Source organism: Botryllus schlosseri, chromosome 7, assembly GCF_051294905.1.
Source record: "Botryllus schlosseri isolate E-star chromosome 7, Bs_hap1, whole genome shotgun sequence".
In the NCBI taxonomy this organism is placed as follows: Eukaryota; Metazoa; Chordata; class Ascidiacea; order Stolidobranchia; family Styelidae; genus Botryllus; species Botryllus schlosseri.
The window spans coordinates 23,055,238-23,070,393 of record NC_137242.1 but is presented as its reverse complement, the minus strand read 5'-3'; the positions used below and the strand labels follow the sequence as shown (position 1 = coordinate 23,070,393).

The window sequence follows — 15,156 nt, the reverse complement described above, 5'->3', positions numbered from 1 at the left end:
GTCTACGCCGGTTCTGTGACAAACTAATTACCGAAATATTACCTTGTGAGCGGGTATGAGGGATTGCTATGTCTGAAGTATTATCCGGTGAGTGGTCGTTGGATTTTAAAATGATATCACACCCTTTTGAATAAGCGTTCACTTCACAAAGGATTAGGGTTAGAGCAGCAATAAGTGACAATTTGTCGCCATTCAAGTTACCGACATTGGTGGTTCTGTTAGTCGTTACTTATTAAATCTTACGAGTGAAATCAAGTTCTGTGCCAAACTGCTTACTAAAATTTCACCGCGTGAGTGATCGATATGCCTGTAAAACCAAGTCGCGAAAGATGGTTATGTCCGAGACATTATCTTGTCAGTGATTGCGGGGTTTGTTATATATTTCACACCTATTTGAAGTGTTAGTTTGTGAGCGTGGTTATTGTTGGTATTCGAATCGCCGTCTGCGCCGGCTCTGGGGTAATCTAATTACTCAAACATTACCATGAGAGTAATTCCTAGATTTTGCAAACTATTTTCACGCCTTTTTGTTGAAAGTACGACATTCCGCCCGCAGTCTATACCCGAAAGTACGAATCATCGCCGCGTCCATAAGAATAACGATATATCATTGTCGTACTCGCCGTAATTTGGAATATACACATTAACTAAGGACCAATCACATGACTATTTACTTGATACATATTCAACACCGGGCGAGAGATGCCTATACCCGAAAGGGCGATTCACGGCCGCCCCCCATAAGACACAATAGCCGCATGCCACCTCCGCCATAAGAATAACGATATATCATTGTCGTACTCACCGTAAACGTTGGGATTGACTCGAATCGGTCATATTTAATAATTTGTAATATACACATTAACTAAGAATCAATCACGTGACTATTTACTATTCATGATACTTCTTCAACACAGCGCGAGAGTTGACTATACCCGAAAGGGCGAATCACGGCCGCACCCATAAGAACACATGGCGAGTCACCAGAGACCGCGTAAGAATACACGACAGGCGAATCACCGCCACCGCCTATATCCACAACGTTAGTTCACTACCAAACAACCCATGGCAGGTCATCGCCGCAGCCTATACCCACAACGTTAGTTCACTACCAAACAAGCCATGGCAGGTCATCGACACAACGTATACCTGAAAGGGTGGTATCACCAGAGATCCCATAAGAAACAATGACACTTCACCAGAGATCCCTATACCCGTAACGTTATCAGACAGGTCATCGACACAACGTATACCTGAAAGAGTGGTATCACCAACGATACGGCAGGTCATCAGCGATAGGGACTCGAAAAGGGTGGAGTCACCAACACGAGTTTTCACGGCAGGTCATGAGCGAGCCCTATACCTGAAAGGGTGGGGTCACCAGAGATCCCATAAGAACACATGGCATGTCACCAGCGGAAGGGGGGTCAAAAGGGTGGGGTCACCAACACGAGTTTCGCGGCAGGTCACCAGCGGGCCCATAAGAGCCCATAGCCGCATGCGACCGATCTACATAACTACTTACTGACCAAAACGGCAATTAGTTCCACCACTCTAAACGTGGGTCTAGGGCCCCATAGGGTGGCCAATTTCCAGGTTGACGACTGCATTTTGTCAGAATATTGGTAATTTCATTATGTTACTATTCATTTGTAATCCTCTATCAACCTCCGATGGTTAGATATACCAGGAGAGCTGGGGGCACGTAATTCTTTATAATTATAACTTCTGATATGTTGTTATAATGGCTTTATTGTAATTTGTTAATTCGTGACCTCCCGCTTAATCAAAACATCTTGTAGTCACCCAAACATAGCAGACTAAAACTTTTGTGAGACGCACACGCAAATTGTCATATCTTCATTCCTCTGTGGCTGCCCCCTGTGGCATTTGTATTGTGGCGCTTAGATTAAAAGAACAGGACTATTCGCCACGACCATCCAGCGCGGCTATTGACAATGGACAAATACCCAAAGTTTCGGGCTAGTTCTTTCTTTGGTAGCACACTTCTTGGAGTCTCATGTTGGCCGAAACTGCGTATGTGTTTTGGTGTGTCGTGGTGCTGTAATGACCGGTAATGAACTGCCTGTACCTATCAATGAGGCATGTTTTTTTCCTGGGATAGAGACGTATGCATTTCAAAGTCAAGTTATCTAGAGACATTAAATCGCAAAACGCAAACAAAATTTCCAAGTTAATTAAATCTCTCGAAAATACCCAATTTAATTAGGGTTGCATTTAAAACAAAAATCAATTTAAAAAAATGTTTGAAACAAGGCCTTGCTTAAAACATTTTTTTTTTAAATTCATGACGTCACGAACATTCAATTGTGACGTCATAGTATGTTGACATTGACCATTGAAAATATTGGGTAAATATAGCTTTCGACCATCCCATATCGATATACGTAGGCTATATCGGGTGGTAATTGTCCGAAGGCTCATACAACACGTTTTTAGAAAAGCATTTTATCAATTATGCATAATATAACAACTAAAAAAACACAATTTTGATTTTTTTAAAAGTCATTTGTTTAAAACACTGTTTAAAACATGATTAAAACAAAATGTTTTAAAATACCGTTTGTTTCAAATACAACCCTACCTATAATGTATGTTGATTCACGAAATACCTTTTAGTCCCCTTCGAGCTCGTAATTGTAATCGACTACTACCTGATTTTGCTGTAATCGTAATCGCAATCGAAATCGCGTGATTCAGAAGTAATGGTTATAGCAATCGATTACATTCATGAAGGAATCATCCCATGTCTGAGCCTCATTTTATCACATTCACTTAGCAGCTTACGTTAACAATGTTATCACTATTGTGCTTTTAAAATTAAACTACGCCACCGAATATTGTTGAAAACTTTTAGCTCGGCCTGTCAACCTATGTTTTGCTTCTCCTTCGGCCCGCCTGGAGAAATAATCGCCCACCTCTGGTTTTTAATGATGCTAAAGTAACATTACTTGAACATTTCGATCCAACTTCTACGTCATATGTTTTCCTTGCCATTGTAGTACTATAATGTAAATATTACACAATGATCAATACCTCACAGTTAGACGTAGGGTGCACAGTCCGTAGGCAAGAAATTAAGCGCCCCATTCCATCTTGAACGGGATTGAATGATTTAATGCGTGATTTACAGCGAAAAAGGAGACAAAATCCCAATTAAACAAGTCGAGGTTGTAGGTTGACAGTTGAAAAACATAGCGTACAAGAAGAGGCACTCGGACTTATATTTTTACTGTGATGACCTTCGCTACCGCAAATACGTGAATTGTTAGTTTAAGGGTGATTCCACTGGGTCCTAGCTTTACATACGAGACTGGTATCTAGCGGTGAGTGCACCAAAATTTAGATCGTCAAAATTGAACCATGGATCGCGAAGCTATCCATTTTAAAAAATGGATATTTTGTGCTCACCCAGCAATGAAATCGATTACATTCACGTTGTATGCGACATTAACAGCAATAACACGGCGCAGCTATGTGGTTAATATCAACGTATAGTGCGTATAATCACACATTAGAAGAAGCTCTTGACGCTCAATTGAAGATCTTTCTACCATTCAAATAGGCTCATGAGTCAAAATCAGGTATAGCGCCCATTACGTCCCCAATTTAGTAACATTATTTAAAGCGGTGCTTTTCAACCTTATTAAGCACAATCCGCATTTTCTGCAAAATAAATTGCATTCGCACAAACCAACCGAAAATTGTTATATAAAAAGAAGCTGAAGATACTTCACAATATTTCGTTCATGTATGCAACAAATAGGCTACTGTAGCCTATAGTAGCCATCAATTGTCTCATTAAGGAGGCAACACTTTTCCCTCGCTTTGATTTCAACGAAAGTGCACTAAAACCCTTCTCGGCCAAATAAGATGCTGGATTTTGTTGAAGAACGTCTACTAGTGTTTGGATGGCCAGGTCTTTACAAGAAATATCCAGCACTTTTATTCAAAATACAGCGTATGTTCACCGAGGGAAAAATGCTCCCTGGCAGAAATCGTTTTTATGAGGCTCCAGTTCGTCGAAAGGGTGTAAATCTACTTGTTTGTGTTGACTTTTCAGCCTGACGGCTCGTAACATAAGCTCTAAAACTATCACTGAGAGTAGGCACACTACCTTATAATATACGTTGTTACAATGCTGACGCCTGCCTATAATCTGAATAATGTCATCTGCAAGTCGGCGATAGATACCGACAGAAAAGCTATAATCACCAGTAAACAAATCAACATTTTCGATAAAAGACCTCGGGCAGTGTTATTTTTGGCATATGCGAAAAATACCAAAATTAGCTTATTTTTAGAATTTATATTTGGTAGTTTTCGCATCGGCAGCAATTCATGTTCGTACACTCGAAATCTCTGCGTACTGTGCAGATAACGTTAAACATTTTTGCTGCGATATTATCGCAAGCTCAAGCAACTGCATCACGTGATTATATTGGGACTCGACTAACATGATTCAGTTCAGAGACAAATACAATGATACGTATTTGCCTTAGCTCTGACGATTGATTGGGTCTTGCTCGGTGTCACATCTATTTTCTGCTATCTCACGGTAGATGTTCGATTGTATGTTTATTCTACCGACAGCAAGAAATAACACGAATTAATTTCTTTCGTCTTCTGACGTTTGTCTTTCGCCGATGACGAGATATGCGATTACAGTTACCAATGCAAGAAAGTAGTGTGCTAGTTATGCATGGGAAACGAAACTATGTTTGCATTTGTTACAAGTATAGCATTGTAAAAGTGCAACAGAAGTAACGGGTCGATGACCTGTCTTCTCCATCATTTCTCAATGCGCGATCGGCACGGCACCAAGAAGGTCATAATAAGTGAAGAAATACACCATCAATATCTATTTCGCATTGCAAAGCAGCGAACAAGAGTAATTAAATATCGTAATGCACAGCTCACTGAGGCTAAAATTACCAAGGCTGGCATCGGTGATCGGGCCAGTTGAAGTAGTAACGGTTTGCGCAGTCCGAGTCTTGCTGACAGCCATCTATAATGGAACAACGAATATTGAAATAAATAGCGGAATTTTTCACTGTCGTGAAATACTGCTACACGTGGCTTACGTCCTTCCGCGATTGCCAACGCCATCATTGCCAATACAATGAAGGTTTCTTCCATCTTGTTATTGATTAGGCTCTGTAAAGGCGACAATACGAACTTTAATGTTACGAAAACATGGAAAATATCACGTCGCGAGTTGTAGACTTCGAAGAAGGATTTTCGATCTAATACCCAACATTTTCGCATTGCGCAGTCCAACGTGGAGAAGTTCAGTTGTCAGTGGTAATCCCTAATCGTAACTAAAGTAGAAGGAATAGAAATATATTTCTCACCTCATCAAACTCGAAAGAACAATGTAATGGAAATGAAAAATATTTAAATAAGCTTTTCGAAGTACAGAACTTCAATATTGCAGCAAACAATACGTTCATATTGCGAAATTTATTCCAGTCGAATTTTTTCGACTGGCTCTCTTCAGGAGCGAACTTGGTTAACCTCATTTACTGGCGTTCGCTCCTGAAGAGAGCCATGCAGTCGAAAAGCTTCGAGTGGAATAAATTTGGCAGTAGGAACGTATTGTTTGCTAAAAAATATATTATTTAGTCAGTGAAATTCATTGTTTGGAATTCACAGCCTCCTTGTGAGACTATTGCATCAAACATATTTAAGCGATTTGGCAATTGGACACCAATCAGTCTATATATGTGAATTTCAAGAAAAGACTTTGAAAGACTGCAGTCTTACGGGTGTTGTGGACACTATATTTTAAATTCCGAGAGAACCAATAAACCACTAAATAACTCTAAGCCGTTCCCAGCAAACACAAAACCGTAAAAGGATCATCCGGGATCATCTCGATTAGGTTCTGATTTTCTAAGTGTCGAGGGAATGTCTAAAATACGTAGTAGGATGGTCTTGTGGTTATATTCAATCAGAATAAATTCATACTCGGTGTTGTTCCATCTCATGCATTAGGCTTCGTTATATCCGGTAGTTAACCTAATAATGCAAATTTTCTATCTCTCGCGGGTACGACTAAAATACGTAGAAAGGATGACTTTTTCGGTACATTCAATAACGATGAATTCTATCCGGTTTTGTTCGATCTCATGCGGTAGCTTCGTTCTATCCATTAGAAAACAATGTTCTCCCTTCGTTTTATTGCGTGAGGATGTCACAGGTGTTGTATATTCGTGTTGTTGCTCTAAGGTCGAATAGTTTTGTTTTCCTCTGATATATATGATCTTCATTATATATATATTCGCTCTTTCGGTAATCTCGCATGTTCAACGAGTATGGTTAATAGTTTTATTCAGAGAATAACTAAATAAGTGATATGTTGTACGTTTAGGAATATGATTATCGATGCGTGACTTCTAGAATATTTCGGCGATTCAAATTTTACGTCATCGCGCCATCCAAAGATTTGAAGCGCAACAGGTCGCAGCCAGGCATAGTTCGCTCTTTCTGTATGGTAAATGCCGTAAATATATAGGAATTGTGACTGACTGAGGTAGCGGGTTAAAGGTATATATGCAGTAGCATATAGCTTATGGGGTATTTCGAATTGCCTGTAGTATATGACGCCTAGAGCTGTTTGACTTTCTGCAAAACAGGTGTAGACAACTATAGAAAAGTTTCAGCTTTTCCAGGTTAGAATTAGAGCTAAACCGTTTTTCCGAATTAGATTACAATTATATTGCTGGCATTTCGCTCTAATTTAGTGAAATTAGACCACTATAATTCGCTTCAAACATCTGAATTACCGGTACCTATACCTACGGTATATCATAATATTTATGCTTGAATTTTCTAGGTATATAAGTCATATAGATACATTCCTGTAGAACACTGATTCATGATTTTATAAAAGTTGGTGCAAGAATGGACATTTTCAACTTGATGTTGATTAATGGAGCAAAATTTGATATTTAAGTGCAATTATACCTCGAATCCAGTAACAAGATTATTAATCGTTGAAACCAAACGCAGCTTGATTATGTTGGCCCAGAGAATTTGGCTAGCCAGACCATATTGATGGAATATGGTCACAGTAAGATAATATTTTGGGCTATTTTACATGAACTTTCCAACATTTGATTTGATATGTCCACTAAAACAGTTGTTATTCTGCTTTCGAATAAGACCTTAATTGCTGGTTTCAATGGTAACTGTGTTTGTCAAAGGCTGCAAAGGTAATTTCTTTTCCTTGTTAGATGTTTATTTGTTTGTTTGTGGTGTTCATGGTGGCGGTTCGACTACACTGGTCATTTTACACCAGGCCGGTTCTTATTATTATTATTCCGTATCTGCCCGATTACCAGTGAACTCGGCACTTAGTGAATTCGGCCGCACAAACTCGGCACTTGGTGAATTCGGCCGTGGTAGATCTCGTAGCGGTACCGGTCACCATGATTGGTTACTGGGATGTTTGCCGGTGAACTTGGCACTTTGAGTGGTTGTCAATGTTGTACGGCGGTCAGGGCATGCGTAGATCACACAGTCACGGCGTGATTAGATCACAGATTGCGTAATTGCGGGAAATAACGCGACGCTCTTCACTTGGTGAACTCGGCCCTTGGAGGAATTGGCACTAGAACACCTTCGCATTAGAAATGCATTAAGTATGAATGAACAGTATCAAAAAGGAAATTTAAACGTGTCGTGGCTCGTGGTAGATCTCGTAATCTTGGGATCCTTCAACCGTGTTATCGAGACACCCTAATCCCAGAGTGGAATCGTCTCTCCAAAGGCGAAAAATAATTTATTTTGACGTGATCATGCGAAACATTTGTTGATGAGGAACACTGGCTTGTCGTGATCGATAAACGAAGAAGCGCCGCTTGATGTTCCACAGTGTTGATCTCATATACAACGCCAAGATCCATCTTCTCAAAACTTACACGACACAGGCCCGTGACTCACGCCATCGATTCCAAGCAGACCGCGCGTGGTCGGTATATGAGCGCTGTGTTATTTCCCGTGGCTACGCAATCCGTGATCTAATCACGCCGTGACTGCGCGATCTACCGATGCCCTGACCTCCTTACAAGATTGACGAATCACTTGATAATACTATTATTAGTTTGATAATTCATATTAATAGCTGTAAATACACTTCATTTCAAAATTTCCCGAGGGCCGAATTCACCAAGTGCCGAGTTTGTGCGGCCGAATTCACCAAGTGCCGGGTGCATCGGCAACCATCTGCCCACTTACAGCACGGCCCACTCCTAGGCTTTTTAAGACATGGCTATGCGAATCAGATGGCGAGGAGGAGCCTAGATAAACGGCCAACACTTCGGTAGGAATTATGGAGTCGACGTGTCACGCTCGAACCCGCAATTCATTGGTGTTTAGCTATAATGGAACGTACCACTACGTTTCCTCGCCATACCTTGTAATATGAGACCGTAGCATTTGGCATTTCGTGTGGCAATTGACTTTTGTGTGGAAAATTGTGTTCGTTTTAGAACTTATCCGAAACTTTTATTCCGCCATAGATTGTATATGATAAACAATATCGGAATTGATCCTAGAAGAATTCCAAAGCAACTCACCACAAAGGAGGATTTAAAGAAGTTTGATGGAAAATTGAATGAAAGCAAAAGCCTTTGCAAGAGATGTGGTATGTTGAATCTGTTTTGGTATTTTTAAATAGGCCTACTTTGTTGTGCCGATAGCAGACAGTATATATAAACGTAAGATGTGGAAGCTATCAAGGTGTTTTTAGAAATTCAGTCAGTCAAAGTGGACGATCGTATTGCTTGGATTATATTTAGGCTTATTTTAGCATCTTTGAGATGCAACTCTAAACGTGGACGGTCATGAACAGTAGGGCTCTTCAAAAATGACTTTTTTTCTCAAATCGTACTGGCTACTTGATAAAATTGTTAGGTTACCTAATTTAAGCCTACAAACAAAATATGGTTCAAATCCAGCCAGTATCCGCTTTGCTACAAGAGAAGAAAGTTCCTATTTATTATATAAAAATGAATAATAAAAAATTTGAAGATTTTCTGTTAACCCCATGAAAGTGTTAGGCTGTCTATAGAAACGATGCTCACCAAATTTGGTTCAATTCCAACCAGTGGAAGCGGAGTTATTGCTGTCGAAAAATTTGGATTTTAATAAAATAGTACTTACGGTGAGCACAACTTTAATAAGTAAACAAAGAATCGGTCACCGTAAATACTATTTTATTCAAATCAAAATTTTTCGACGGCAATATCTCCGCTTCCACTGGTTGGAATTGAACCAAATTTGGTGAGCATCGTTTCTATAGACAGCCTAACACTTTCATGGGGTGAACAGAAAATTCTCAAATTTTTATTACCTATTTATTTTTATATAATAAATAGAAACTTTCTTCTCCTGTAGCAAAGCGGTTACTGGCTGGAATTGAACCAAATTTTGTGTTTAGGCTTAAATTAGGTAACCTAACAATTTTATCAAGTAGCCAGAACGATTTGTGAAAAAAAGTAATATTTTAAGAGCCCTAATGTCCATGTCAGAGAAACGTTTTAGGGTAGGCCTACTCATATGTCTCGCAGCGTTCTCTACATAATTGTCAATTGCGATACAAACTGTTTGCTTGTATTGGTAAAGCCATCCAACTTCGAATTGTAAAATGTTGGGAGTCTTGATATCAAATTTTTGAAAGGTGCACTTTGAGAAGATTTCGGAATCTGTCAAATTATACAAAAATTTAGCAAATTCTTTGACATATTTCATGTATTTGGGACTCGATCAACGTAAAAGAATTGGTAATCATTTTATACAATATAGGGGAGACCGGGGACAAATGTAACTAGGGGCAAATGTAACAATCGACCTCACCGCTAGTAGGATGGAGAAATCAGCTTGATATTTTAAGTGCGCATGTTGTAGTTATCTCTCCTAATATACCTGGAGTTACGTTGATCTACGATGCGAAACCCCGGAATAATTTGCAAAAAACGAAATTTTTGACCCTAGAGTAAAGTTTTTCTGGTCTGGAATAATTTGTCTGGACGAATAGTACCTCAAGTAGTTACAACGTAATATGTGTAGTTGGAACAATGTTACTATAGTCTACCGTGGTGATGGAAAGAATAGGACTTGCATCGCCGGGAAGGTACCAGACTGAGACACTAATCATGGCCGAGCGTGTCAGGGGCAATCGTAACACTCTGTTACATTTTCCCCGTTACAAAATGTTATCAATTCTGAATGTCTTTGTTCATATGTTGGTATTACCATTCATCTACTGCAGAATAATCTTGCAACAGCCAGAAGTTCACCAGAACAGATACTGCCTTGCGATACCAATTCTAACATGATCATTAGGGTTGTCCAAAATTTGGAAAATCTTACATATCCTCCGTTGTAATGTCTTATTCTATAGATTATTGATAAAAAACGACACTGAGCCTGAAAGAAGCTCACAGGAAGGACGTTAAGATTTCGTGCAAAGCGTTTGAAAGTAGCTGCCGAAGAATGGGCGTGCCACCGACCATAGAACGGCGAGAAGACTAGCAATCACGAAACCACGTCTCTCGATTGGCTAATCGGCTATGCTTCAATGCCCACGACAGCAGCAGCTTGCTGTGTAGGTGATCAAGGAGTCTGCTACCGGCGGCGATTATGAAAGCGAATTGTATGTAGGTTGACAGATAATGATTTAGGATTGATTCAGGGTATGTTGAGGTACGAAATACATGATGAACAAACAACAGCTGCTTCACAAAAACGTCTAAAGCATGACCGCTTTATTGTGAAGGGAACCGCCGTAGCCTATATATGCTTGTTTTCAACGAGAGAAATCATAGGCGCTTATGCAAGTAGCGACGGATTCCTAGTTTCAGAAAGAATATATCATTATTGAATACAAAGATAAAGCTTAACAATGACACTATAATTTGTGTGATCTTATTGGGCTCAGGTTGTAGTGCGTAGTTGAAGTTTTGAAAGCTCCAAGGATCGGCTGAATCAGCGGGTTATGCTTGGCACTTGTTAGATGCTTGCATCAAAATGTATTCACTTGCAAGTCCTTGATGATGACGCAGAAAAGAGGTGTAAAAGTAGGCACATACTATGCTGGACGTGATATGTCAAAGTCCTTAATATCGCGCAGAAAAGGGGTGTAAAAGTAGGCACAGACAATGCTGCATAGTGCATAGCATCCTGCATAGTTTGTACATCATATCAAGCATAGTCTGTGCTTGCATTTAAACATCGTTTCTGCGGCATCATTAGGGACTTTGAAAACACTTAGAAGTGAATTCAATTTGCTGTAAACATCTGACAAATGCCAAGCCTAAGCGACGTTTGATTCAGCCGATCCCTAGAGCATTCAAAACTTCAATTATGTACTACAACCTGAGCCCAATAAGATCACACAAATTGTAGTGTCATTGTTAAGCTTTATCTTTGTATTCAATAATGATATAGCCTTTCTGAAACTAGGAATCCGTCGCTATTTGCATAAGCGCCTATGCTTTCCCTCGTTGAAAACAAGGTATAGGCTATGGCGGTTTCCTTCACAATAAAGCGGTCACGCTTTAGACGTTTTTGTGAAGCAGCTGTTGTTGTTCATCATGTATTTCGTGCCTCAACATACCCTGAATCAATCCTAAATCATTATCTGTCAACCTACATACAATGCGTTTTCAGAATCGCCGCCGGTAGCAGACTCCTTGATCACCTACACAGCAAGCTGCTGCTGTCGTGGTCATTGAAGCATAGCCGACCAGCCAATTAAGAGCCGTGGTTTCGTGATTGCTAGTCTTCTCGCCGTTCTATGGTCGGTGGCACGCCCACTCTTCGGCAGCTACTTTCAAACGCTTTGCACGAAATCTTAACGGTCTTCCTGTGAGCTTCTTTCAGGCTCAGTGTCGTTTTTTATCAATAATCTATAGAATAGCCTAAGACATTACAACGGAGGATTCGTAAGATTTTCCAAATTATGGACAACCCTAATGATCATCTGTCGAAACGGCCATACAATAGTGGTGATGTGAATCTGACGGTTCGGTTATTTTCGTGATTCAACCACCCTTTCTCATGTTGATCGACTTTTGGTGTGTCGAACTTCAATAGTCATGTCTTAATTCTCGTCCTCTGACTTTGATCATAGCCCACTTACATTTTGATATTTGATGTGAACAATTTATGTTTATTTTCTACAGCACAGATAAATGTCATTATAGCTTTGACGCCACACAATGTTGCATCCTCGTTTTACTAAACTATCATCGGCCCATTCAACCAAGATATGTTAGCCAGGTCGGTTTCGCACCTTCGCAGGTGACCGAATCACCAACCCATTATGCGCCCTGAACAACAGAACCTTGGTAGAAGAGGCCGAATATGTGTAGGGGGATGATGGAATGAATTTGTCTCTTGTACACTTTAAGCTTGAACAAGACACGAAGGGCGATATTGCATTCAGATGCCATAAATGCGATGGAGCGTAGCCTGGAAGCGTTCAAACGTCTCTTCCTAGTTTCATGCAATATTACAATTTGTGCTTCCGTTTTCGTTGTTCATTCAGTTTGTGTTCAGTTATAAATAACACTGTTACAATTGCCCCGCAAGGGTGGTACAATTGCCCCTGGGTACGGGGCGATTGTAACATTTGAGCAGCGATTTTTGCGACCCAAAATTTCCATGATTGATTGTTGATTGAGTTCCAGTTTAGTTTTCATATCAACTATCGAGTTGTTGGCTTCTTTATATAAAACTTTGGAAGTGAAATTTCCACGAGAAGAACAGGTAATGTTGGAAAATACGAAAAGTGTTACAATTGTCCCCGGTCTCCCCCTATTGTATTTGTAGTTGAAGTATAGTAATAATTCTTATGGTTACCGCACTTGTAACGATTCACGGCCATAACTGGAATAATTAGAATGATGTAACTTTCAAATTGTCATGCATTTTGCAACAACATTGTTCTCAATTTTCAAGGTGCTGACCATTCGAGGAAGAATCACCCACCGGGAATTCACGATCCGTAAACGCGGCCGACTGTTTCTCTCCTCAAGCGGAAGCGACAGAGAAGAGGAACGAAGAGAAAAAAGGAGCAGAAATAGCAAGAGTGTGACAAGTCGCGTCCGTTCGCTTTAATGCGTATTTCCATCCGCGAAGTAGTAGGTGGGAAAACTAATGGGCGTTTGGTTAGGGCTTATATAAGGTTGACTCCAGCGCTGTATTTGCTAAATGTTGCTATGAAATAGGTGTGGTGTCATTTGGTATCAATATTGACTATTGAAAGACCATTTGTTAGTGGTCATGGATTTGTTCGGCCAGTATGCAGTAATTTCTGATGGTCACTTCCCGGGCTTCTGTTCTCTAACCCCTCATGATTGTTATTCTGCTTCTAGTAAGACTGTCGATTCTAATGTTTTATCGTATCATTTGTCGGAGGTTTCGCTCGCTTTATTTACAACGTTTTGCTCTCTGCTAGGTCAATTACTGGCTGAGTATCACTACAGCCTAAGAAACTGCACTAATTCTCATTTTAATGTCTTGCTGGTTATCTTGCTGTCAATTCTAATAATTTATTAATGTCTATACCAGTGCCGCCACTCAAATGTTTTGTTCTCTGTACACAATATTGTTAGGTCTTCAGCTTTCCAGGCAGAGTATCATTCCACTTTCTAGACTTGAGTATATATCTCTCCAACTAGCTGCCAAATAACTGATTCATTTGGATTGTTGAATTGATCATTTTGGACAGAATGTGAAGAAATTTTAGTCAAGAATTCTTTTTGTGTTAGTGGCTGTTTTCAAAGAGTGCTGAAGTAGTCATCGTTGATCTTGATAATCAAGTAGAAGTGACGATTGAAGTCAGTTCTCTAGTCATATAATATTAAAAAATATAATAATAAAACTTGAAAACTTGAGTGGAAATAGTTCAGAATCGAATCCATTTTAGTAAGTATGGGCGAAAAAAATGTAGGAGTCATTCGTTAGTCGCTACCTCTGCCATTTTCGCAGTACGAATGTCTTAGCTATTAATCATCATTTTCATTTTATTTCTGCAGGGTGTTGAAAAAAAAAGGCCGCATGCTGGTTATTTAACTGGCTCATCAGAAGATGAAACCTGATGATAAGGACTGTTTTCACTTTTTTTCTAAAGACATTCGTTCGTTTGTTCGTTTTATTTTTTACAACGGCATTATTGCCAATTCGTTTGAAATTAAATTATCACAAATGTGATTAATATGTAGTAAATAATGTGGTGTGTGTACGCAGCCGTGATCAGGTTAAGCCCATAGTGGTAGAAAACAGGTTATTATATCAGGATCTTCTTCTTCTAACGTAGGATCTACATTCTACTCACCATGTTTAAAGGCTGTAGCATCTGCATAATATTTACATTATTGAAGGACATGGAAAAGACGTTGAATTGAGTCGACACAAAATCCCCCTTTCTACGACCTGCCGAGATCTAATATCTACTATATCGGCTCGGCTTTTCTACATCTTTGGTCTGTACTGTGTTTGCTGGGTTGTATCGAATATCGGACAATTGACAGCTCGACCCGGTATGGAAACTCGAAATAGAAACCGTGAGCATCTCGTGGCGTGTTGCGACTGTTCTATCCGCTGAAAGACGTTTTGTCTGCGATGGCGTCGCATTCGTGTGCGGTTCACGCAAATACAGAAGCAAATATAGATATGTTGACGCCTTCATTACGTCTGAATTTCTTGTGCTACAGGTAGTAGCAGAAATTGGTGCGCTATTTTGTTTCAAATATCCTCCTTCGCGCGTCTTCGAAATAAAGAAGGCATGACGGCCTATAGGTAATGAAAAATCAATAAGTCTCTTAATTCTCACGTTATCCTCGGAGTTCCGCTTCACAATCCATGTTGATGTGACGTCAACGTAAATGTCGATGCATAGACATAAAGTGTTTGAAGGCTCGTCTCTCTTATGAAAGTATTGCATCCTGTCGTTACCGCCATATTCATCTGAATCCTAACAAGCAGTTCCTGTAAAACTTTGCCTGCGAGCATTTACGTGAGCATAAAAATAGTTGTAATGATGATGAGCTGTCACTGAACCCCCTCTTTACATTACAACGTATTTACAACACATTGTGAATTCATTTTACAATCACTGGGAAG

General features: G+C 39.8%; 2 long non-coding RNA genes across 3 annotated transcripts; one reads left to right on the top strand and one right to left on the bottom strand.

Annotated features, from left to right (window-relative positions):
- Window positions 1-4,586: 4,586 nt before the first annotated feature.
- Window positions 4,587-14,948, bottom strand: LOC145442948 (uncharacterized). Its single transcript, XR_013916195.1, has 3 exons — window positions 14,867-14,948; window positions 5,089-5,178; window positions 4,587-5,029 (listed from the first exon to the last, which is right to left on the bottom strand). It is a non-coding gene; the product is annotated as an uncharacterized LOC145442948 (long non-coding RNA).
- On the top strand, window positions 5,851-14,262 carry LOC145442957 (uncharacterized). 2 transcript variants are annotated; one of them, XR_013916213.1, is made up of 3 exons: window positions 5,852-8,671; window positions 12,991-13,176; window positions 14,070-14,262. It is a non-coding gene; the product is annotated as an uncharacterized LOC145442957 (long non-coding RNA). The 2 variants fall into 2 exon arrangements; XR_013916214.1 differs by having other exon boundaries at window positions 5,851-8,671; window positions 12,991-14,262.
- Window positions 14,949-15,156: the final 208 nt, after the last annotated feature.